At 40.2% G+C, this 23760-nt stretch overlaps 1 long non-coding RNA gene across 2 annotated transcripts in view; it reads left to right on the forward strand.

Annotated features, from left to right (window-relative positions):
* The window catches only part of LOC145504962 (uncharacterized), a 60444-nt gene that overhangs the window by 20392 nt on the left and 16292 nt on the right, over positions 1-23760 (forward strand). The window contains exon 7 of one of the 2 annotated variants that reach the window (XR_014052658.1): positions 1-741. This exon is cut by the window's left edge and continues 1206 nt beyond it. The exons of the other annotated variant lie outside the window; for it this stretch is intronic. This is a non-coding gene — a long non-coding RNA (uncharacterized LOC145504962). Of the gene's footprint in view, positions 742-23760 lie in introns of those variants that run through there. 2 annotated transcript variants of the gene reach the window in all.

The following is a 23760-nucleotide window of genomic DNA, read 5'->3' on the forward strand; positions in this document are numbered from 1 at the left end:
TATGACTTGGTTATAATCTATAATTCTTGGTTGTTATTTCAATTGCAACTATAATTTTTAGATTAATGGTTATATTTTTGGTAAGAATACACGAAAAGTTTTATGCTCATGATTGAAAGGAGCATCATTAACGATTCATTATTACCACTCAAATTAGTTGTCACGTGCTACATAAAAACGGTTACCTGTTATCATTTCACTACTTTAGGTTCAGCAGTAAATGAACAGCAATATATATCTCATCAGTAGGGAATTTTTGTTGGGGAACAGAAAGAGAAATGATTTTAAAACCCATTTGACATATTTATGTTGACAGATTATTTAAAGGAATTACTGCTTTGTCAATAAACATGTTTGTATATTGGAATAGGATTGTGTTTGGATTTACTTCTAGCTGTTTAATTACTCTATGATTGTGAAAAACAGTGCTTATTCATATGGTTATGAGTTAAAAAAAAAATACAGAGGTTGAGATGTTTTAGTGTTTTGCAGATACCTAACCTTGCCATGAAAAAACACTTTTCACTTTTGTAAGTGAGCACTGAAATCTTGCTTTTTCAGCTAAGCTAGAGTGTATAATTTGTTACAGTTTTCCCCATCTACAACAAATTATTCTTAAGGAAAACAAAGCAAAAAGTGAAATGAGAGATGGATTTTTATAAATGTTGTAGAGATGTCTCTTCAACTCCTTTTGGAAAGATATAAAATGAAAATAAATATACATATATTTTAGTGTAAAAACAGTTTGCTTTTTTCTTTCAAATACCTTAGTATGCCAGTTCACTTATGTGAAGACATTAGGACAGCCACATGGTTCTTTTGATCACATATATGAATCATTCCATACTCCTCAGTAATTTAAATTGGTTCTTTTTCTATAGAAAGAAAACCCCGTAAATTTGATCTGATCTCACCTAACTTTAGAGCTTTTTTTATTAGAGAGTCAAATTGTAGATGATGAAGACATTTTGCATTTTTCCACATTGCATCTGGACTCTTCATAATGATGGTTTATTCTATCTAATTTTTTTTTCTGCACAGAGGAGAGGAAAAACATATAGGTCCATGAATCAATCTAGATAATGGGGAAGGCTGAATGTAATAAATAATACAGTAACAACCCTAAACTAATGAGCTGTTGCTAAGGTACATTTCATAGGCTCATCCTCTATATAAAAAAGTCACTAATAACCCCTTGGTGTAATCAGATGATAAAGCTTTGCCATAAGGCAACACCTGTGCAATTAGAACTGCAGATTCTTTTGCACGTTTCATTAATTTCAGGATTTTGTAAAGGCACAATGACTACACTAATAATCTAGTCTACTTGACTCCATGTCTACTGGAAACAAAGTGTCTAATTAGATAAAGGTAATTAATTAGAGATAAATGGAACTAATCAGGCTCAGTTAACACTAATTCTCTAAATTAAGACATTTTGGGACACCTACTATCCTGCTGACTTTGATATTTTGCATTAAGACTAGGTTCTAGAGGAACAGAAAATACTGGCATTTGAGAACTGAGAAGTCTTTTGATAGCATATTTAGGCATCTGAAGCTGAAGGAGCGTTTTCTTTCATATTGTGCTATTTCACCACCTTTCTATTGCTGCTTAAAGAATTCACTTTGTAGTTATTCCAATCTGTGTCAGTCTTCATATAAATTTTAATAACCTTTGCCATCATTTTTATTATCTGTCTAGCCTACCAATGGAAGAAAATTGCAAGTTCTCTCGTAAATAAAGACTTAACTTGTTACATTAAGGAAATGTCAAGACTCATCAGACTATATCCTAAAATTCCAGTCCTTTAAAGAGAACAAACACCTAAAATTCTGATCCTTTAATTCTGATTCTTTAAAAAGAAGAAACCTATGCTTTGCACTCTTGGACTGAAAATTCAATGATGTTGGGGAAGAGCATGGACTTTGAAGTCAAAAGACCTGAATTCAGATTTCTGCTCTCTTTCTAAATGAGTGACCTTAGAAAGATGCTTAACCTTCCTAAGTTCCTTTGATTGTAAAATAGAAATACTGCTAACTTTATGGGGTTGTTGTGAACTTTACGGGGTTGTTGAGTGAGGTAAAGGTTGTTTATTATACCTGTTAGGCTGAGATTGAACACATGACCTAGTGCCATATCTTGATTGACTTCTTGATTGACTGCAAGATTAAGTATCAAAAATGTTACATTTTCACCTCCACCCTATGATCATCTTTGGGCTACATTTATACATGCAGCACGGGAGAGATTAATAATTTTTCACGGGAGAGATTAAGAATTTTTTCCCAAATAGTGAAATCAGGAAAAAAAATCCCCCAAATTCCTTCTCTGTCTTGGTTTTCTATATTGATGTAGTTAGCCCTATTGGCAGATTATTCCACAGTCCACAGAAATGGACAGTTTGCCCCCGAATTGAACTCTGGGATGCATGTAGCTTAATACGAAGTGAATGTTTGAATCTTCCTTCTTTAATTTCTCTGGGTTCTGCCCTTTCTTCTTTCTAGTCTTTGTCCTCACTTATCTGGACTACTACTAGATTGTCTAATAGTCTCCTAATATTCCTGCTTTCATTTCTTTCTCTTTTAATTCAGTGTCTTGTGATTCATTGCCATCAACTTGATCTTCCTCACAGAGCACTTTCCTCATTCATTCTCTCAACTAGATCATAAGAAGATTCCACATTAAGCTAAGACTCCATAATGCAGGCAGGCATAACATCTATATCTGGTTCATATTATTTAAGCAGCCTATCTCCTGCTCTTCCTTGTCAGTGGTTCCTTTTATTGAAGGCAAGCCAGGCTTACTGTTTTTTTTAAAATTAATTTATTATTTTAATTGGAGGCTAATTACTTTACAATATGGTGGTGGTTTTTGCCATACATTGACATGAATCAGCCATGGGTGTACATGTGTCCCCCATCCCGAATCCCTGTCTCACCTCCCTCCCCATCCGATCCCTCTGGGTTGTCCCAGTGCACCAGCTTTGAGTGCCCTGTTTCATGCATCAAACTTGGATTGGTGATCTATTTCACGTATGGTAATATACATGTTTCAATGCTATTCTGTCAAATCATCCCACCCTTGCCTTCTGCCATATCCCACAGAGTCTGAAAGTCTGTTCTTTATATCTGTGTCTCTTTTGCTGTCTTACATATAGGGTCATCGTTACCATCCTTCTAAGTTCCATATATATGTGTTAATATACTACATTCGTGTTTTTCTTTCTGACTTACTTCACTCTGTATAATAGGCTCCAGTTTCATCCACCTCATTAGAACTGATTCAAATGCATTCTTTTTAATAGCTGAGTAATACTCCATTGTGTGTATGTACCACAACTTTCTTATCCATTTGTCTGCCAGTGGGCATCTAGGTTGCTTCCATGTCCTAGCTGTTGTAAACAGTGCTGCGATGAACATTGGGTTGCACATGTCTCTTTCAATTCTGGTTTCCTCAGTGTGTATGCCCAGCAGTGGGATTGCTGGGTTGTATGGCAGATCTATTTTTAGTTTTTTAAGGACTCTATACACTGTTCTCCCTAGTGGCTGTACTAGTTTGCATTCCCACCAACAGTGTAAGAGGGTTCCCTTTTATTTATTTTTTTAAATTTACTTATTTTAATTGAAGGCTAATTACTTTACAATATTGTAGTGGTTTTGCCATACATTCACATGAATGGGTGTACATGTGTTCCCCATCCTGAGCCCCCCACCCACCTCCTTCCCCATCCTATCCCTCTGGGTCATCCCAGTGCACCAGCCCTGAGCACCCTGTCTCATGGATTGAAGGAGGGTTCCCTTTTAAACCCTCGCCAGCATTTATTGTTTGTAGACGTTGATAGCAGCCATTGTGACCGGGCGTGAGATGGTAGTTCATTGTGGTTTTGATTTGCATTTCTCTGATAATGAGTGATGTTGAGCCAGGCTTACTGTTCTTTATCTCTCCTTTTATGCTCTTATTCCACCTGAAAACTTCTCTTCTTTCAAGAGTTATTTCAAATCCTGCATTTCTCCCAAGGCCTACCTTGACAGTTACGGTCTACCAAGAGCATTCTCATCTCTCAAGGCCCATGGTGGCCCTCAATGGCACCACACTGATGAGATGTCTTGGTTAGGAACCATATCCTACTCTTGTTGTGTGGAACATCAAAGCAAGAGAGAAAATGAAAGAGAAAAAGAATAAAAATGAAAAAAATTAAAAAATAAGTAAATGGGAAAAAAAAATTGAAAAGCAGTTTGTGAAGATGTAAATGCCAGTGTCTATAGATGAGCACAGGTGAAAAAAGGGCTTAGACTTGGGAGGGGCTGAAAGAGTAGTGGAGAGGAGAAAGGAGGGAGATGATAAGGAGAGATTCTGGGGTAGAGAGGAGGGACTCTTCAAATCCTGAGGCCGTTTTCATTCCCGGAAGAGAAGTTTACCATCTCAGAAAGTGGCATGGATCTAGCTTTATAATGAGACAGTTGAAAGTTTTCTGGAACTGCACTTTCATGAAGCAAATTGTCCTTCCTGGCAGAGATGTTTAATCTTGTGATGGAAAAAAAATTGTTTTAGGATAAGACCTCAGCATGGCTACTGGGTGTGTGTGAGTATGCATGTGTGCACACTGGGTGAGAAGAGGTACTCTGGGCAAGAGAGAGGAAATCTGGGACCTGGGAGACTGTGCCCAGGAAGTGAGGGGCATCACGCTAGTTATTCACTGCTCTGCCTGGAGCCCGAGGCTGTCCTGAGAGCTAGAGCAGATGCCCTCCTACATGGTGGAGATCCTGATACAAAGTACCTTTTTACCCAGTTCCTGGAAATTTACCATCATGATTTCTTTCCAGTGTCTCAAGGCTTCTGATTACTGCTTCAAGACAGATGCTTCTGGGAGAAGTAACCCACTATGTTATAGGGCTTATTAGACTTGCTGAGAGCAACTTTTGTTATATGACAAGGATGAGGGCAGATGGGGAAGAACTTGCCTCTGGACGCAAACAGAATATAGAAAGAGAACAGAAATCACCCAGACATACTACATTCTTCACTTCCAACTACTCATGCAGGAAGTTCTGTATGTGTTCCCAGTCTCTCTTGCCTTAATCCCCAACACCAGCATAATCACAGATGCCTCTGCAAGGTGCCTGGTGCATCAGTGGTGCTCAATAAATATATGGACGAATGAAGGAGTAACTTATCAGTGGGTCTGTTCATCCAGGTTTGGTCCTTTGCAACCCATGTGTCAGCATGCTTCTTTCCTAATGATCCATCTACAGCCCAGTTTGATTTACAGTCTTTAAAACCTTCTGTGACACCATGCTACTTATAGGATCAAGTCCAAACTACTTAGCTTGGAATACAAGATCTTTCATGATCTCCTGCAGCCTCTCCCCTTCCCAATCTGACATCTCAAAGAAAACCCCATGTGTGCAGCTACACATTGGCACATGCCCTCAGACTCAATCCAACCAGACTGAACCACTTCTGGGTCCATGATCACCTGAGACATTTATACCATACATTGTCTGAGTTATTTCTTCCTTGAACACTGTCTACCCTATCCTGTGTCCACCTGGAAAACATGTCCTGGAAAAAATGTCCTGTGAAGGTCAGTTTTTAACTTTATTTTATTTTATTTATTTTTTGGGGGGGTGTTGTGCCTGTGCTGGGTGTTTGTTGCTATGCACAGGTTTTCTCTAGTTGCAGCAGGTGGGGGCTACTCTAGTTGTGGTGCTGGGCTTCTTGCTGCAGTACCTTCTCTTACTGTAGAGCACAGGCTCCAGGGCGAGCGGGCTTCGCCAGTTGGAGCATGCGGGCTCAGTAGTTGTGGCGCAGGGGCTTAGTTGCCCTGCAGCATGTGGAATCTTCCCAGACCAGGGATTAAGCCTGTGTTTCCTGCATTGGCAGGCGGATTCTTATCTGCTGGACCACCAGGGAAGTTCCTCGAGGTCAGATTAAATGCCTCTTCCTCACTGAAGCCTTCATGAGCTCCTAAATTGAGGTGCCAGTCTCTTCTAATTGCCCTCTCTCTAACTCTGTAATTGTACCAGGCACAACTGAATGGCATTTATGTGTTGACATGAGTTACTCCTCTATCTTATCATCATGACCACTTATATCTTATTTGTCATTATATCTTCACACTGGGCATCTATTATGCTCTTATGTGTGTGTGTGTGTGCGCACGTGTGCATGTGTGCACACTCAATCATGTCCAACTCTTTGCGACCCCATGGACTGTATCCCACCAGTCTCCTCTGTCCATGGGATTTCCCAGGCAAGAATACTGGAGTGGGTTGCCATTTCCTCCTCCAGGGGATCTTTCCAACCCAGGGATCGAACCTGCATCTCTTGCATCTCCTGCATTAGCAAGCAGATTCTTTACCACTAGCGCCACCTGGGAAGATGTGCTCTTAATAAATTTTTAATTGCAAATTTAAGCCGAGACAGCTTAAGACCAGATTCCTTTCCTTCTTTCTTTTCCCCCAAACCGGCCGGTGAGAGGGTTTCCTGGTGCTTGGAAATTTCTCCTCTTTTACGACTCCCTCCCCAGGACGAGTCTCCGTCCCTAACTCTTTTGTCTCTCTTTTTATCTTTTATAATTTCTACCTCCTTTTGAAGATAATGCGCTGTCTTTGTGGATGCCTAACGTCCTCTGCCAGCGTTCAGAAGTAGTTTTGTGAAGTTTGCTCAGCGTTCAGATGTTCTTTCGATAAATTTGTGGAGGAGAGAGTGGTCTCCCCATCCTATTCCTCCGCCATCTTAGCCCCGCTCCTCCTCCTTTCTTTTAAAAAAAATTTTTTCCATCTTTTTTTAAGAAATTGTCCTGGGATAACATTATCTCAGTTACTTTCTTTGTAAAACAAAAGCATAATTAAAACTATGAGTCCTTTTTAGATTGCCTAGCTGAACATCTAGACTCCAGAGTGAAGCCCTACAAAAGGCCATCCACTTCCACTCTCTGCATCTGGAAAAGGCCTTAAACTCCACATCTACTGTCTGGGAGGTTGCAGCAGCACCTGCCCCCTTCCCCCTGCAGGGGCTGTTGGGCAGAAGGCAGCCTTGTTTCTCCCATGGGTGTGCTCTGACATGGATTTGCATCTGGCCTGGAAAATCCCATGGACAAAGGAGCCTAGCAGGCTACAGTCCATAGGGTCGCAAAGAGTCAGACACGACTGAGCAACTTCACTTTGGAGGGGCAGGCAAGTGAGGTCCACTGGACAGATGCCCAGTAACTGTGAGGATCCTACCCACAGCACCATTTCTGCTTCCCCTTGTCTTGGAGGCTTTTGTTTACTGTTCACTTCTGTTATTTCCAGGTGGGCTTCCTTGTGATGTAAGTTCAGTCCATTATCTGGTCCACAATCCAGACAGTTCACAGATACAACTCTTTGTCTAAAGCAGCCCAGCAAGATGTCCCCAGAATATAATCTCTGTCCTTAAAGACAGCAGTGTTTCCCATCCTCCTCTAGGTTTCCTAAGAGGCAAGAAGGCTGGCTTTGATGTGACCTACATATTCTAGTGCCTCTTTAGGAGGGAGGGCTCACTCTCCACATTATGCATTCAGCTTTTCAGGTGGGAAATGGAAGAAAACAATAGCATGGGGGTAGACGAATGTCAGCAACCAGTGCCTTCAGCCTCGAAAGATCAAGTTCTGAATTCTCTTCCACGGAGCCACTTAATCCTTCTTATATCTGAGAGTGAAGTTACCAAAGGGAGCAGAATCCTAGCTTCCTAATCAAATTGTGTGCTAGGAGCCAAAGCCACTGCTTCCTGGATGATTTCCACAGAAACTGGATTCTTGCATCCCAGCCTGGTGCAGACACGTGCTTCAGTCAGCAGCGAGTGTCTTCCCCATTGGGGTGGACTGACATTATCAAGGGCCAAGTTTTAAAGGCCAGAAAATGCCTGAATCTTGAAACCTGCTGAGGCAACTGAGTCAAGGCCCCAAACACTGGATTAGGGCTCAGATGACCTTTTGGTTTAGGTTTAACCATTTTTTTTTTGTCATGTCCTGTCAATTATTACTGAGGATTTATGACTCAGCTGTATCTTCTTCTGAAGCGAATGTTCCTGTTGAGCGATTTGTTACTTAACAAGCCACACACATCTGGCAGAAACAAAGGGTTTATCTGAAATATTTCTTCACGGGAAAAATACATTCTCTTTCTAGCACACTGAAAGAGTTCACCTAAGTATTCTTCTCATAGGCCAGCCAAACCAGGGAAAGCATGTTGGGAGAGAAATTTAACTGCTTTGCTGTTGCCAAATATTTAATACTTCAAAGAGGAAGTTCTAAAATTTAATAGTTGATTTTATTATTACTCTTTGGATATAATTAACTAGGGATGCACTTTAAACTGCTCTGTTCTAGCTATTGAAATGGATTTTATGGTTTACACTGGAGCAAAAAACTTTGATCAGACCATGGGCTGCTCCCTTGGTGCACATTAGTAGAGTCTTTTTAGAGACAAGCAAGCAATTTTGCCATCATTGGTCTTGTTCAAATAGAGTATGCTTATCTATGCAATACTCTTGGGAAAGGGTGTGAAGAAGAGATCGCCAGTTAGCGGCTGACATAGCTCCTGCATACATGTTGAAAAAACTCCTCAAATAGCAGATGAACACATATATTTCATTTTTTATGTGGCTGATAAAATGTTATACATATTTGTCCCATCCAAGTTGAGTTTAGAACTCACTCTCGCTTCTAATACAAATAAGGGCCCTGGGGCTCCACAGAGCATGCTCTGTAGACACCAAACAGCCATTCCGGACTCCAGGGAAGGCAGATCTTTATACCCTGAAAGCTGACTCTTTAATGGGCTGTTGGCATATTTCCCATCGGTTCCCAGATATTGAAAAACCAACTGCCTTACACTGGAAGCTGAGTCTTTCTGCATATTTAGTTTGACTTTGTATTGTTACAGTTCAAGCCCCAAATTCTCCTCTCTTTGGTCCCTCAGATTAAAGCATCCATTCACTTGTTTATTCAACAAATAAGTATTGAACAATAAGTGACAAATATACTAATCTGAGGCACTAATCTGAGCTCTTGCAAAAAAGTGTACAAAACAAACATGGCGTGTGCCCTCAAGGAACTTACAATCTGGTGAGGATGATAAATGAATTAAGAAACCAAAAAATCTGATCACAAATCATGCTATAAAGAAAGATTTAGTGCTGAATTTGGAGAGAACTGAGGCCTCAGTATTCTCATGTACAAATTGTAAATAATGAGACCTACTATGCAGAGTTTGAGGATTAGATGAAACAAGACAATGTACATATATTTCTTAATGCAGTGCTCAGTATGAGGCAAGAGTTCAAGCATATAATTGAATACATGGGGAAGATCCATGGTGTACTTGATGGTGACTTTAAAACTGGATAATCGTCCCCCAGGGCTGAAATTCAGCCTTCACATTTTAAAGCCATGTCATAGAGAACAGGAACTAGTCATTCTTGCCATTTATTTGGAAGTATAAGCAAGTGTGCTAAGTCGCTTCAGCGGTTTACCAACTGGTTTCTTCTGAAGTATCCACCTAGTGTTTTGCTAGGAATTCTTTCAACTCCTTTTCTTTGGCTGCACTAGGTCTTTGTTGCCACATGTGGGATCTAGTTCCCTGACCAGGGATTGAACCCCAGACCCCTGCATTGGGAGTGTGGAGTCTTAACCGCTGGACCACGAGGCAAGTCCCTTGTTTCAGCTCCTTTGAATGGCATGGTTGTCCTTGGGGCCTTTTCAAGAAGCCCCTTACAGTGGATGTGCTCCCTCTCACTCCAGTTTTATTGGAAGTGTAGACAATAAAGCGCCTGATTCCTAGGGTTCTTTTTCACTTCCTGAGATCTAGAGAGATCCTTGACTTGGGATATCCTACTTACCAGAAATTCATGAACCATTTGCTGTGTGCCCAAATTTAATCTTTAAACAGCTTTGTCAGATGGGTATTATCATTTGCACTTTTTTTAAAGATGAAGAAACTGAAGCTCAAGGAGGTTAAGTAAGTTGCTCATGGTTATAAAGCTAAAAAGTGAAATAGAATTATTTTATTGACCCATTTATTGAGTACCTGCTATGTTCCAGGCCTATTCTGGGGTAGGTGGTGATTATATACCTTTGAAGAAAGCATGAGGGGAAAACAGTTAAATAAGTAAATAGAATTGTGAGCATGCTATGAAGGAGAGACAGAGAGTGGAAACATGTGACAAGAGGGGCCTGCAATCGTGGCCTTCTGTGAGGAACACCTTTTAGATGCAAAGGGCAGTGTAGACAAAAGAGTGGGGCGATGCATGGTCATAAGATGGGGAAGAGTCTGCGTTAGGCAGATGGAACAGCATGTACACAAGACCTGAGGCAGAAAAGAGCATGGTGTGTCTTCAAGGAACTGCAGAAAGGTAATTGTGCCTGGACTTCAAAGACCCAGGGAGACTGATACAAGATGAAAATGTTGAAGAAGTTTAGGGACCAAATCACATAGGACCTAGTTGGCTTTGTTAGGGAATGGACTTTATCCTAATCTTAATAAGAAGTCATTAAAGGACTTTAAGCTGAGGAGTGATTTAATCTCATTTGAATTTTTTAAAAGATCATGCTGACTGTGGAGAATGGAGTGGGAAGGGAAACAACTGAAAAAGCAGAAGGACTAGTTAGGAAGCTGTTGCAATAGTCCAGATAGAAAATAATGGTAATTTAGACTATAGTGGTAGAGATAGAAAGAAGTGAATGGATTCAAGAGATTTTTAAGTAGACTTTTATTTTGCCATACCACATGGCCTGTGGGATCTTCATTCCCTGATCAGGGATCAAACGCACCTCCCACTGCATTTGGAAGTGCAGAATCTTAACCACTGGACAACCACCAGGAGAAAAACCTTTTGATTGAATCACTTGGGATGCTTTCAGTTTCAAATAATAGAAACTGACTTAGAAAGGCTTCCCTGGTGGCTCAGACAGTAAAGAATCTGCCTGCAAAGCAGGAGACCCTGGATTGGGATCCCTGGATTGGGAAGATCCCCTGGAAAAGGGAATGGCAACCCACTCCAGTATTCTTGCCTGGAGAATTTCATGGACAGAAAAGCCTAGTGGGCTACAGTCCATGGACTCATAAAGAGTCGGACACTAACACTTTCACTTAGAAAGTAGAATGAATTTATTGGCTTTTGTAACTGTCATATGTGGAGGCAGGGCTGGGTTCAAGCAAAGCTCAGTGAAGTCTCTTCAGGACTGGTTTCCCATCAACTGATTTTACCTTCTGCCATATATACTTTAGCATAAGGGCACTACCCTCATGCTCCATAGGTGGCTGCTAGTAGTTCCAAGACTATGTACTTCTATATCCTGTTTGGAAAAGAGAGTATCTTTGTTCCAGCATTTCTAGCAAACGTCTCAAGTCTCACTCTGATTAGACCAACTTAAGTCTCATGCACATTTCAGAACCAGTTATTGGGGCTAGGAAGATGGAAGGCTCTGACTGACTTGGCTTAAATCATGAACTCTACTCTTAGACCTGTGGGGTCAGAGTTCCTGAAACCACGTGGTTCACCAAATGGAAATGGAGACTGTTGAGAAGAGAGAAGGAAGGAATATATGCTGGGAGCCAGTTAAGGCCTTCTCTGTTAATGAGTTGAAAGTCAAGATTTAGGGAAATGAGGGACCAGGGTATACCCTGGTGATAATGCTCATTTAAAAATGGGGAGCAAGAGAGGCAGGTTTGTGAAGGAAGATGATGAGTTCAGGTGTGGTGGCAGAGCCTGAGAGACATCCAGTGACGTCCATCAGGAAATCGGATGGGCTGCCTACAGCTCAGAAAGGAGGTCCTGACTGAAGACAGAGATTTGTGTGGGTAGAATGACCTAGTCAAAACTTGTGACCTTAATCTGAAAGCATATTTTACATTATTTTTGAAAGGAAAGTTTAATCACATAATGGCTATATAGATATTTTATGTATTATTTTACTGCTTACAACTATTGCTTTCCCATTTTATAGACTGGAAAACTGAGGCATAGAAAGGTTATATTGAAGTTCATAGTGCTAATAAAGAGTAGCCAGGAGAGTCTGTATCTAGAGCCCTTAATCCCTGTCCATACAATTCTGCTGTCAGCTATGGAAACAGGAGGGGAATAACTGAGATGATCACTTGGCCAATCAGGTTCTTACACAAAACAATATGGTTTCTCCTGAGTTCCCCCTGGCATGGTGGTCTTCAGAACTGAATTGCTTCAGAGAGGGCATAGCCCTGGAGGTGAACATTCCAGTTTGTGGTGAGCCTCTTGGGCCCCAGCATGGCAAGTGGGGAAAGGAGCCTTCATTGTCATGGATGTGAAACAGCTGAGCAAACCAAATGACACAGGGGACGACAAGAGGGTTTTATGATAGGGGCTTCTGAGCCTCTAGAACATTCTTTTGCACCATTCTTGCTAAATCCTCATTCTTCTAAACCACTTTTGACAGCACAACAGATCTGGAAAAGGCTGAAGTGAGAGCGTATGCTTCTCTTTTTCCTTAAGCAAAATAGAAATGATAGTTCTATTCTGTCATTTTGTATTTGCTGTGCTTCTTTGTTCCCATTAGAATGAATAATTAAGAACCAAGGATAAATCCTCTTTTTTGTTAAAATACTTTTTTTTCCCACCACTGCATAATATCCACAGCTTTTCCTCCCCTTTATGAATGATATAAACAAGCATGGGGAAAACAACCCCACACTGTGTATTGAATAAGCAAACCTCTGCACTGCCCACATTATTTAGTGAGAGGATTTTTTCCCCCTGAATCAGATGTTGATCATAATGGTCAAAATAATCCTTGGCACTTTTTCTAAGCTTGCTCATTATCATTCAATATGTTCAACAAAATTATTAAATTTAAAATAATATGGTGCACCTGGTTGAGATGACAGTGAGAGATTTGGCTTCCTGTCTCTTCGTTAAGGATGAATTCAGCCCAAGGGTGTACTATGAACTTGGCAAATAGCATTATAATAGTGAGAGAATATTGCCTATTGGGTAGCAGGAGTTGATGATTAAATTTAAGTGTGTACTGTCCACATAAAACAAATAATGCTCTTTTTTTTTTTTTAACTTTTACTGTGAACATTCATCACTGGTGCCGAAGATGCACAAAATTGCTAATTATTGTGTTTTTAACTTGTAATATACTGTAAATTTTGTATAATACTACTGTGACCTTATACAGAATAGAAAAGATGACAGGAGGCCTATAATTATTGTATGGGGAAGAAATGCCTGTAATTATCTACTATTTTTAGGACCAGCGTGCATGGCCTCTTAATTTACATAAGCTTTAGACATTCACACATTTTCTGTCTTTGCTTGTGGACGGTAAATTTTGCTCAAATGAAATCAGGAGACATACTGTTAGATGAGGAGTTAGCTAACTGGGAGCTTGATTACAATGAAAAACACAAGCTTTGGTGCCAGCTAAAAAAAAGGAGCATTTATTTGGATGGGATTTGTTTAAGGCAAGATTCAAAACATTAAAAAAAAAACCACACCATATTACTACATTGGGGACTGATAACGTGTGATTATTTTTTTAGAGAACTGGTTAAATTATCTCGTGGAAAAACATTAACCTAACAAAGAGAAAACCTCTAGGATATTTATCACATGGAGGGTGATTATGACAGCATGTTCTTATTAGAGATGAATATTTTGTGCTCATTAAGGTTACCCCCTTGAGTGCTGAAGGATGCAGAGTGCATTGCAGTGAAGTATTGTAGTTCTATTGTCCTGTGAACACTTGCTGTTGGTTGAGGGGTTTCGTTCCAAATTAAGGGGCTTCTCTGAAAGACCCAGCCCTGGCAGGGTCTATATTCCAGCTACTGGGCAAGTGGAAGAGACTGGATGGTTTTCAATTCAAACACTCTAGGGATATATCGCAAGAATTAAGAGTGGTATCAAGAGCTCTCTGGTCTCCCGGGGGGGGATAGCATGTAGGAAGGGTGTGTATGGTCTTGGTCCCTGAAGAGCCCCACTTGAAGGAAACACAATGCGTGATATTCCAAACCAAAACTATAGGCAAACTCAACTCCCTACATTATGAAGGGATTTTTTGCTACAAAAATAATTTAAAATGACTTCTGCCAAAGTAGCACGTTTTCCTGAAGCACATAGCATGTGACTGTTTTGCTTTACTCACTTTTTAGAAAATGATTATTACTTTTATTAGCTTACCGGAAATTACACATATGCAATTACAATTTAAAAGTTTATATACACTCACTTAAAAGTATTATAAGAAAGATGTAACTTCACTCCAACCCTACCCTTTCCCTCAAATTTTTAAATCTAACATATGACAGAAAAGCAAGTTATAAGTTTTTGTTGTTTGGTTTATTGGATCTTTTAAATGACCATGTAACACCTAATGCAAGTGATCAAGAGTTGGCACAACGTTTAGGTATGTGTCATGTCCAAGGGCTCAGAGCCCATAATATTCCTAACTATACCATATTCGTGGTCTAGCCAGTCTAGGTTTTTGCAATATGTATCTTTAAAATATAATGACACTTTTGGGGTTTCCCTGGTGGCTTAGTGGTAAAGAATCCACCTGCCAATGAAGGAGACAAAGGTTTGATCCCTGATCCAGGAAGATCCCAAATGCTGTGGAGCAACTAAGCTATGGGCCACAACTATTGAGCCTGTATTCCAGAGCCTGGGAACTGCGACTATTGAGCCCCAGTACCACAACTACTGAAGCCCGCATGCCTGTGCTCCACAAGAGAAGCCAGGACAGTGAGAGGCCTGCGCACTGCAGCTACAGAGTAGCCCCCAATCACCGCAACTAGAGAAAAGCCCAAGCAATAACAAAGATCCACACAGCCAAAAATAAATGAATATATAAATAAATAAAATTATTTTTAAAAAAATACAAGGATACTTTTTAAAAAACAGTCACAATACTATTGTTCCACCTAAAAAATTTAATAATTCCCTAATGCTGTCAACTAAGTCAATGTTCAGATTTCTCTAATTACTTATATTTTTTTTCTGCATTTGCTTTATTATTTTTACATTTCATTTGTTTGAATCAGGATCCAGAGAAGGTTCACCTATTACTTGGCTGTTTTATCTCATAAGTCTCTTAATCTATAGGCTTCTCTTCCCATTTTTTCCCCTTCGTAAATTATTTGTTATAGAAACTCATTCATTTATCCTATAGAGTTTCCATATACTGAACATTACTCTGGAGAAGGAAGTGGCAACCCACTCCAGTGCTTGCCTGGAGAATCCCAGGGACAGCGGAGCCTGGTGGGCTTCCGTCTATGGGGTCGCACAGAGTCGGACACGACTGAAGCGACACAGCAGCAGCAGAACATTACTAATTGCATCCTTGTGGTACCATTTACCATATTCCTCTGTCCCTTGTATTTCCTATGAGTCACATGTTAAATTTAAAATTCAGTTAAATTCAGATTTGGATTTCTGGCAAGACTGCTTTATAGATGATATTATGTTCTATCAAGAGGCATGTCGTGTCTATCTCTTTTTGTGTCTCTCTTTTTGTGAGGTTAGCAATTATTGACTAGAATAGTTTAAAACCATTATTTTATTGACAATTGCAAAACAGTACAATCTATCATTTCATTACCAATTTTTTAACTAGACTTCTTCTATAGTAAGAAATTTTTCTTTATCAGCTATTTGGTTACCTACAGTATGACTGGTTTAACCAAAATTCCATTTACAGGTTTCTCTTTCTTTGTGAAAAAACCTTTTGGAATTTCGTAGATATAGAAATCTTGCCAGGTTTTCAGTGAGTTGCTGGAGTGTAAAGAACAGCTTAGTGAATAGGTTCCTTCCACACACTCAGATAATCATGTATTCTCTTGGGAGATGATGAATCTCAACCTCCTTCAAGCTTTATTGCTGTCATTTCTACCTTTGAAATGGTGATGATGATTTCTCTGACCTAGTCAAGTTGCCTTTGTACCTACCTATCCTTCTACTAGTAGGTAAGTCAAGGGCAAGGTCTCTACCTGATTCTTTATATAACTGTACTTATTTCTTCATTTTTGGCTGCATCGGGTCTTCGTTGCTGCTTGAGCTACTCCCCAGTTGAGGTGCCATGCATCTCACTGCAGTGGCCTCTCCTGCCGGGGAGCACGGGCTCTGGGGCACAGGGGCCTCAGGAGCCATGGCTCGCGGGCTCAGCAGCTACAGCTCCTGGCTCTAGAGCACAAGCTCAGTAGTTGTGGTGCTGGAACATAGCTACTTCCCAGCGCATGGAATCTTCCTGGACCAGGGATTGAACCCATGTCCATCACACTGAGCCACCAGGAATGCCCTATCTGATTCTTTATTTTTCAAATCTTTCACATGTAGTGTAGTGCTTGACACATGGTAAGAATTCAGTAAGTATATGTTGTCTGAAAGAATAAATGAATGGTGAAGTCTTGGGGAGAGCATTGTTAGTACCATGTTAGTACCATGCTGTTGGGGGATCATTGACAGTGTCTTCTGGTAGAAAGTAGATTAGTCTGGGATTCAGCTGAATTCAGGGTCAAGTCAAAAGTCTTCAACTTTTTGTTATTCGTCAAAATGCCCCCAGTTTCTGGTGTATAAAATAGCACCTCTCCTACCACTCTCACAATATTATTGTCAGAATTAGTAATCCAGTAGGGAGCTGTGGTTTAAGGGCAAGAATTTGGCAGCCAAACAGAGATCAGCATGTGTGGTCCCCACTATTTTCCTTTCTTCTCTGAGAAGTCACTTGTAAAATTACAGTAACAATACTTGCTTCTCTGGGTTTTGGTAAGAATGCACATGTTAAGGAAACCGTTAGTAAAATATATGAGTTATTTTTATGTGAAATTGCTTTGGCAAATTAGAAATACTGTGTAGACTAAAAACATTAAAACGGATGTTTTTCATGACCTTTATATTCTCAGTCATCGGAACTGTCTTCCTTTTCAAGGTGCTTTAGAAGTGATTAAAATGATGGCATTGTTGTTTTCGTTTTTACCAACTAAAGCTTGTCAGTCAGGCCAGGCTTTCCCTGGCCCTGGCACTGGCTGAGAGTTGGCTGGAGGAAAGGTCCCCGGATGAAAGATGTCCTCTGTGGCAGCAAGAACATTAACACCCACCCTTGAGCCAGGAGGTAGGTGTTAATGTCTCTAGCTGGATTCCTAGCAGCAGAGATATTTAACACCTTCCTAGGATCCAGGAACAGGGCACCCTCTCTTCAAACCTAATTTGGCAAGTAAAAGAGGGGAGAGAGCATTTCCAAAGCTCTGTGCCACAAAGACATAAGCCAGTTACTGGAAGATAAAGCATAAATGGAGAAGGGGTCTTCTTTAATAGGGTTGACTGGAGAGTGACTCTAGTGAAACTTTTCCCAATAAACCTCACCCAGTTTGGGCTGGTGGGGATGTTGCTATTGCTGCTGCTAAGTCGCTTCAGTTGTGTCCGACTCCGTGCGACCCGATAGACGGCAGCCCACCAGTCTCCTCCGTCCCTGGGATTTTCCAGGCAAGAACACTGGAGTGGGTTGCCATTTTCTTCTCCAGGTGGGGATGTTAGAAAAGTAATAACTCTAGGACAGAGTAAAGATGCATACAATTCAGGATTGGGGGGAAATCCACGTCAGGATGCAGCCTAAAATACGACACTGTGACAGCATGGCTGCCTGAGTGATTCTGTTCCCGGGAGGACCAGGAGTTCCTTTCTGGGGGGCAAGGTGTAAATGGGGGAACTCAGAGAGACCAGTTCCTCAGGAGAAAGAACAGAGAGTAGAGTGCCTCAACCAAGTTGCCCTTTGAAGCTGAGCCCAATTAGCTTAGGTTCAGCTTGTAGGATGCTACGGATATCTTAGCCACAAAGTCCATGGTGGAAGTCAGGCCACTCCAAGAATTAATAAAAAGCTTTTTTTCCCCTCAAAGTTTGACTGACAGCAAAGGTGAATTTTGACTTAGACTAAGCTTGAAATGTACTTGTCTCCTCTCCAAAGCTGAGGCCCATTTGCACAACAAGCAAAAAAACAAGGTAAACAACTTCTGTTTAGACTATCCAAGGTCTGTTTCTCTGGATGACATAGAAAGAACTCTATGACACCACCTCACCAAGGAGTGAACCCAAACACTGGAGATCCTTTCAACATCCAAAAAGGGTCGCTTGTTTGAAGTATGATGAATTCCTAGAATGACTTTCTCATTTAAATTACAAGAATATCAGAGAAGCCCAGGCCAGGAGGTGAAGCAGAGCAAACTCACACTCTTTGACTACAAAAGAAAATGCATATTTTTGATGAGCCTGCCCTGGCTGCCTTCTCAGGTTTAGAATGATTTCTTCCCCTTTTTGCCTACAAGGAATGTTGTAAGTAGGCATAAACAAATGCCTTCATTATTTATCCTAGTTGTGCTGCACTAAATCTTTCCATACATGGGAAATTTGCTATTTTGTTTGGTTGACAATTGCTTAAACTAATAGCCTATCAGAGTCTTCCTTGGGAGACTTGGAATTATGCTAGTACAAGTGAACATGCGTTGGATTTGCAAGTTGCTAAGAAAAAACTAGAGCCACAGGATTAGGTAAAAATCCCTCCATCGTCCTGACCTCTGACACCTTGCAGCCCAGGTTGTATTGTGAATGTAAGAACAATCACCTCTCCACTGGGACTCTCACCAAGGGTATTACCACAGATGCCTGAATGAATGTCTCTTGGAAATCAGACTAATGAGGAGTCTTCTTTCCAAATTTTCTTCAGAGTGGTCATCCCTAATATAGAAGAAATGGTAAGCAGTAGCAGGTTTTCCGGATGAAAACTTTGGCTTGGTTGATTGTTAAATACTGTGTTTTGTGCCATTCTGAGCTGTTATTGAACTCTCTGCCACTACATCCCTTTCATGAAATCCCCAGAGACTAGGCTAGAGATCTGGGTGAAGTGGACATCTAGCCATCTGTCCCCAAGCCAGCAACCTTCCTGATTCTCCTGCTTCTGCCAAAGGCACCATTTCTTAATTACCCAGGCCCAGAGACACCTTTTCTGAAAATTTGTCCTTTATTGTTCCTTTCAAGTTTGACTGGGTCTTTTCTCTCCCACTGGCATCACCCTGGTACACACTCACAGCCCCAAATGACCACTGGGATCCCAACTCATCTTTCTGCCACCACAAAGGCAAGACAGTGCCTTCAGATTTATTTACTTACATGAGCCAGGCACTATGCAAGTATTTTACGTGGGTCATTTTATTTAATACAAACAACCATGCTAAGAGGTTAGTACTGTTTTTGTGCCAATTTTCAGGAACCTTGCTCATGCAAGAGGAGCTAGGATTTGAATTCAAGTGTCATAAACTGATAGCATTTATGACCCCAGTTCTTCACCCTTTCCTGTATCCTTGTCATTTACCATGTAGTTTTGCAGTTCCCCTATCAAGACATGGAATCCATTTCCTCAGAGGCTGAGCTCAGCCATGTGACTTGCTTTGACCAACAGGATGATAACTGATGTCATACAAACAGAAGCCTAAAAATTGCTTCCACGTTTTTGTTTTCACTCTTGCTTTCTACCATTGCCACAAAGAAAAATGTCCAAGTCAGCCCACTGGAGGTGAAAAACCCATTGATTGATTTCGGGTCACCCTATTTGTCCTGGCCTTGATCACCTTGGATCAGAATATAGCCAGCCAAGACAGCAGAGCTGTCAGCTACCTAGGCTCCAAAATTTGTCACACAGTAACTTTTGATCATGTTCCTGTTGAAAACCAACCCATCAACCAGATAATCAACCTACTCATTCTCTTTTTGATAACTCCATTAGATCAGAAATCAATGAAACTGAAAATAATCAGTAGAGAAATCCAAAGCTGTTTCTTTGAAAAAAATCAAGAAAATCAATAAGCTTCTAGTCAGACTGCATAAGACAAAATGATAACATAAATTGCTAATATTAAAAGTGATAGAGAGGGAATAACTATATATCCCATGGACATTACAAGGATCCTAAAGAAATACTATGAACAACTCTACACCCACAAATTCAATAACCTAGAAGAAATGGACCAATTCCTTAAAAGATACAATCTGCCCAAACTCACACAAGAAAAAACAGAAAATCTGAATTGAAATATATCAGTTGAATCAATAATTAATAATCTTCTAAAACAGAAAACACCAGGCCTGGATGGGTTCATTGGTGAGTTCTACCAAACATTTAAGGAAGAAATTATACCAATGCTCTACATTATTTTCCAGAAGATAGAAGCAGAGAAGATACTTCTAAACTCATTCTGTGAGGCCAGCATTAGCCTAATAACCAAACCAGATACAGACGTTATAAAAAAAAAAAAGCTACAGACCAACATTATTCATAAATATGGATGTAAAAATCCTCAGTGAAATATTAGCAAATAGAATCCAACAATGTATTAAAAGAATCATATGCCATAACCAAGGGGGTTTTATCCCCAGTATGCAAGGCTGGTTCAACATTCAAGTATCAGCTAATGTAACCCATCACATCCGCAGGCTAAATAAGAAAAACCACATGATCATATGAATAGATACAGAAAAAGCATGAGGCAAAATCCAACACCCTTTCATGATTAAAAAAGAAAAAAGCTTTCAGAAAACTAGGAATAGAGGGAACTTCCTCAACTAGGTAAGGAACATTTACCAAAAAATGCTATAGCTGCTATCATATTTAGTGGTGAGAAACTTGAAGGTCAACAACAAGGCAAGGATGTCCCCTCTCATCTCTCCTTTTCAACGTGATACCAAAAATTCTGGCAATGAAACAAGAATAGGAAATAAAAGGTGTGCAGATTAGGAAGGAAGAAAAAACCTGTCTTTGTAAACGGAAGACAGGGCCATCTATGTAGAAATTCTGAGAGAACTGACAAAAAGAAAACCTCCTAGAACTAACAAGTGCTTATAACAAGATTGCAGGGTACAAAGTTAACACATAAGTCAGTCACTTTCCTATATATCAGTAATGAGCAAATGAAAATTGAAATAAAAATACATTAGCACCCCAAAAATAAAATGAAATACTTAAATATGAGTCTAACAAAATATGTATAAGGTCTATATGAGGAAAACTAAAAGGGTGTGAAGAAAGATATCAAAGAAGACTGCATTTTAGTAGATGGCTATTCCATGTCATGGATAGGAAGATTCAATATTGTCAATATAATTCTTTTACCTTAATCTACAGATTCATTGCAATCCCAATAAAAATTCTTCAAGTTATTTTGCGGATATTGACAAACAGATTCTAAAGTTGATATGGAGAGGCAAAAGATCTAGAATACCCATCATAGTATTAAAGGAGAAGAACAAAGTAGAACTGTCACTTCCCAACTTCAGGACTAACTATGACGCTACAGGCATCAAGACAAGATGGTACTGGTGAAAGAACAGACAAATAAATGGAACAGAATAAAGAGTCAGTCCAGAAATAGATCCACACAAGAACAGTGAACTGAACTTTGGCAAAGGAGTAAAGTCAATACAATAAAGAAAAGATAGTCTACATTATCTCCTTCACAAAAGTTAACTCAAAATAGGCCATAGACATAAATGTTAAACACAAAACCATAAAACTCCTAGAAGATAACATCAGAGGAAATCTAGATGACCTTGGATTTAGATACAAAGCCGGTGGCATGATACAAGAGAGAAAAAATTTCATGTTGGACTTCATTAAAATTAAAAAAAAACTTTTGATCTATTAAAGACAGTGTCACAAGAGAAAGAAGACAAGTCTCACGCTGAGGGAAAAAAATTTGCAATAGACATATCTAATTAAAAGATTGTTACCCAAAATACATAAACTTGTAGACTTCAACAATAAAAAAATAATCCAATTAAAAATGGACCAAAGGGCATAGCAGACACCTCACCAGCTATGGCCTTTGGTCCATACAGATGGAAAATAAGTATATAAAAAGATGTTCCACATCATCTGTTGTTAAACAATGTGATGCCATTACCCACCTATTAGAATGCCCGAGATCCAGAACACTGATAACACCCAATGTTGGTGAGGATACGGAGCAACAGGAGTTTTCATTCATTGCTGGTGAGAATGCAAAATGGCACAGCTACTTTGGAAGATAGTTTGGCAGTTTCCTACAAAACTAAGCATACTCTTACCATGTGATCCTGCAAAGACACTTGTTGGTATTTATCCAAAGGAGTTAAAAACATGTTCACATAAGAACATGCTCATGGGTATTTATAGCATCTTTTTATTCACAATTGCAAAAACAAGCAACCAAGATGTCCTTCAGTAGGTGAATGGATAAATAAGCTGTGCTATATCCAGACAATGGAATATCACTCAGCATTAAAACAGAATGAGTTATCAAGCAATGAAAAGACAGTGCAACCTTAGATGCATGTTACTAAGTGAAAGAAGCCAATCTGAAAAGGCTGTATGCTGTATGACCTTCTGGAGAAGGCAAAACTTTGGAGACAGTAAAAAAAAAAATCAGTGGCCAGAGGGTCGGGGGAGGGAGGAATGAATAGATGAAGCACAAAGGGTTTTTAGGGCAGTGAACTCTGCATATTGCTATAATGGTGGATACATATCATTATACATTTGTCAAAACCCATAGAATGTGCAACACCAAGAGTTCACCCTAATATAAACTGTGGGCTTTGAGTGATAGTGATGTACCAATGTAGGTTCATCGGTTGACACCATAAAATGGTTGGCTTATCAATTATAACAAATGTACCACTCTAGTAGGAGATGTTGATACTGTTAGAAACTGTGTGTGAGGGGGGACAGGGAGTATATGGGAACTCTGTACTTCCTGCTCATATTTTCCATGAATGTAAAACTGCTCTAAAAATAAAGTCTATGTTAAAGGGAAAAAAATAAACCAATTAACTAACCCTCCCAAAAATGACATACAGATCCTAGCCTTAGTCTTGACAGAGTGGCCTTTTGCCTTGAAACCTTGTTTTCTCAGCGTCCCATCGCAAACTTCTGCTCTAACCAAAGCAGCCCGTTCAGGATCCCCTGGATGTGTGTGCATGTGTGCTCCGTCGCTTCAGTCTCCCAGCTTTTTGTGACCCTGTGGACCACAGGCCTCCAGGCTCCTCTGTCCATGGGATTCTGTGGGCAAGAATACTTGAGTGGGTTGCCGTGCCCTTCTCCAGAGGATCTTGCTGACCTAGGGATCGAACCCGCATCTCCTGCACTGCAGGCAGATTCTTTACCCACTGAGCCACCTGGGAGGCGCTATCCCCTAGACAGTCTTTTTTTTTTTTTTTTCACCCCACTGTCTTCCTAGCTCACAGTGTTTTTCTCCCCCTGGAGAGTGAAAATGAGCCCATTTCCAAGACCAATGATCTGAGAGCCTTTTCCTGGGGCAGCAAGCTCTTAGCCTTGCATCTCTCTTCATCCCTCAGAGCTCTAAAGCAGCAGCGGTTCTCAACTAGGTGTAACGAGGGAATGTCAAAATTTGATGATGGTGATAGGAGAGGGTCCCGCAAAATCTCCCCCACTGATCCATGCCCTCTTCCCCACCCAGCCCCTGCCACACCCACATTGACTGAGAACCGTAGCCCCAGTAGCTGAACCTTTAGTACAAGGAAATATCTGTCCTCTCAATTAAGTATATTCCACCAGGGAAATCAGATTCTTTTTCAATACACCTTACTATGCAGATATTTCAAGTAAAAGATATTTTGCCTTGGCCCCAAATTATCAGAGTCATGATCTCAACCTGATCATTTTAACAGTTCCAACCTTAGAATATTCAATTCTACCTTGTTCTGTAGAGAAGTCTGTGTATTCAT

The sequence above is a fragment of the Giraffa tippelskirchi genome, chromosome 5, assembly GCF_054371585.1.
Source record: "Giraffa tippelskirchi isolate mGirTip1 chromosome 5, T2T-mGirTip1v1.2.pri, whole genome shotgun sequence".
NCBI classification, from domain to species: Eukaryota; Metazoa; Chordata; class Mammalia; order Artiodactyla; family Giraffidae; genus Giraffa; species Giraffa tippelskirchi.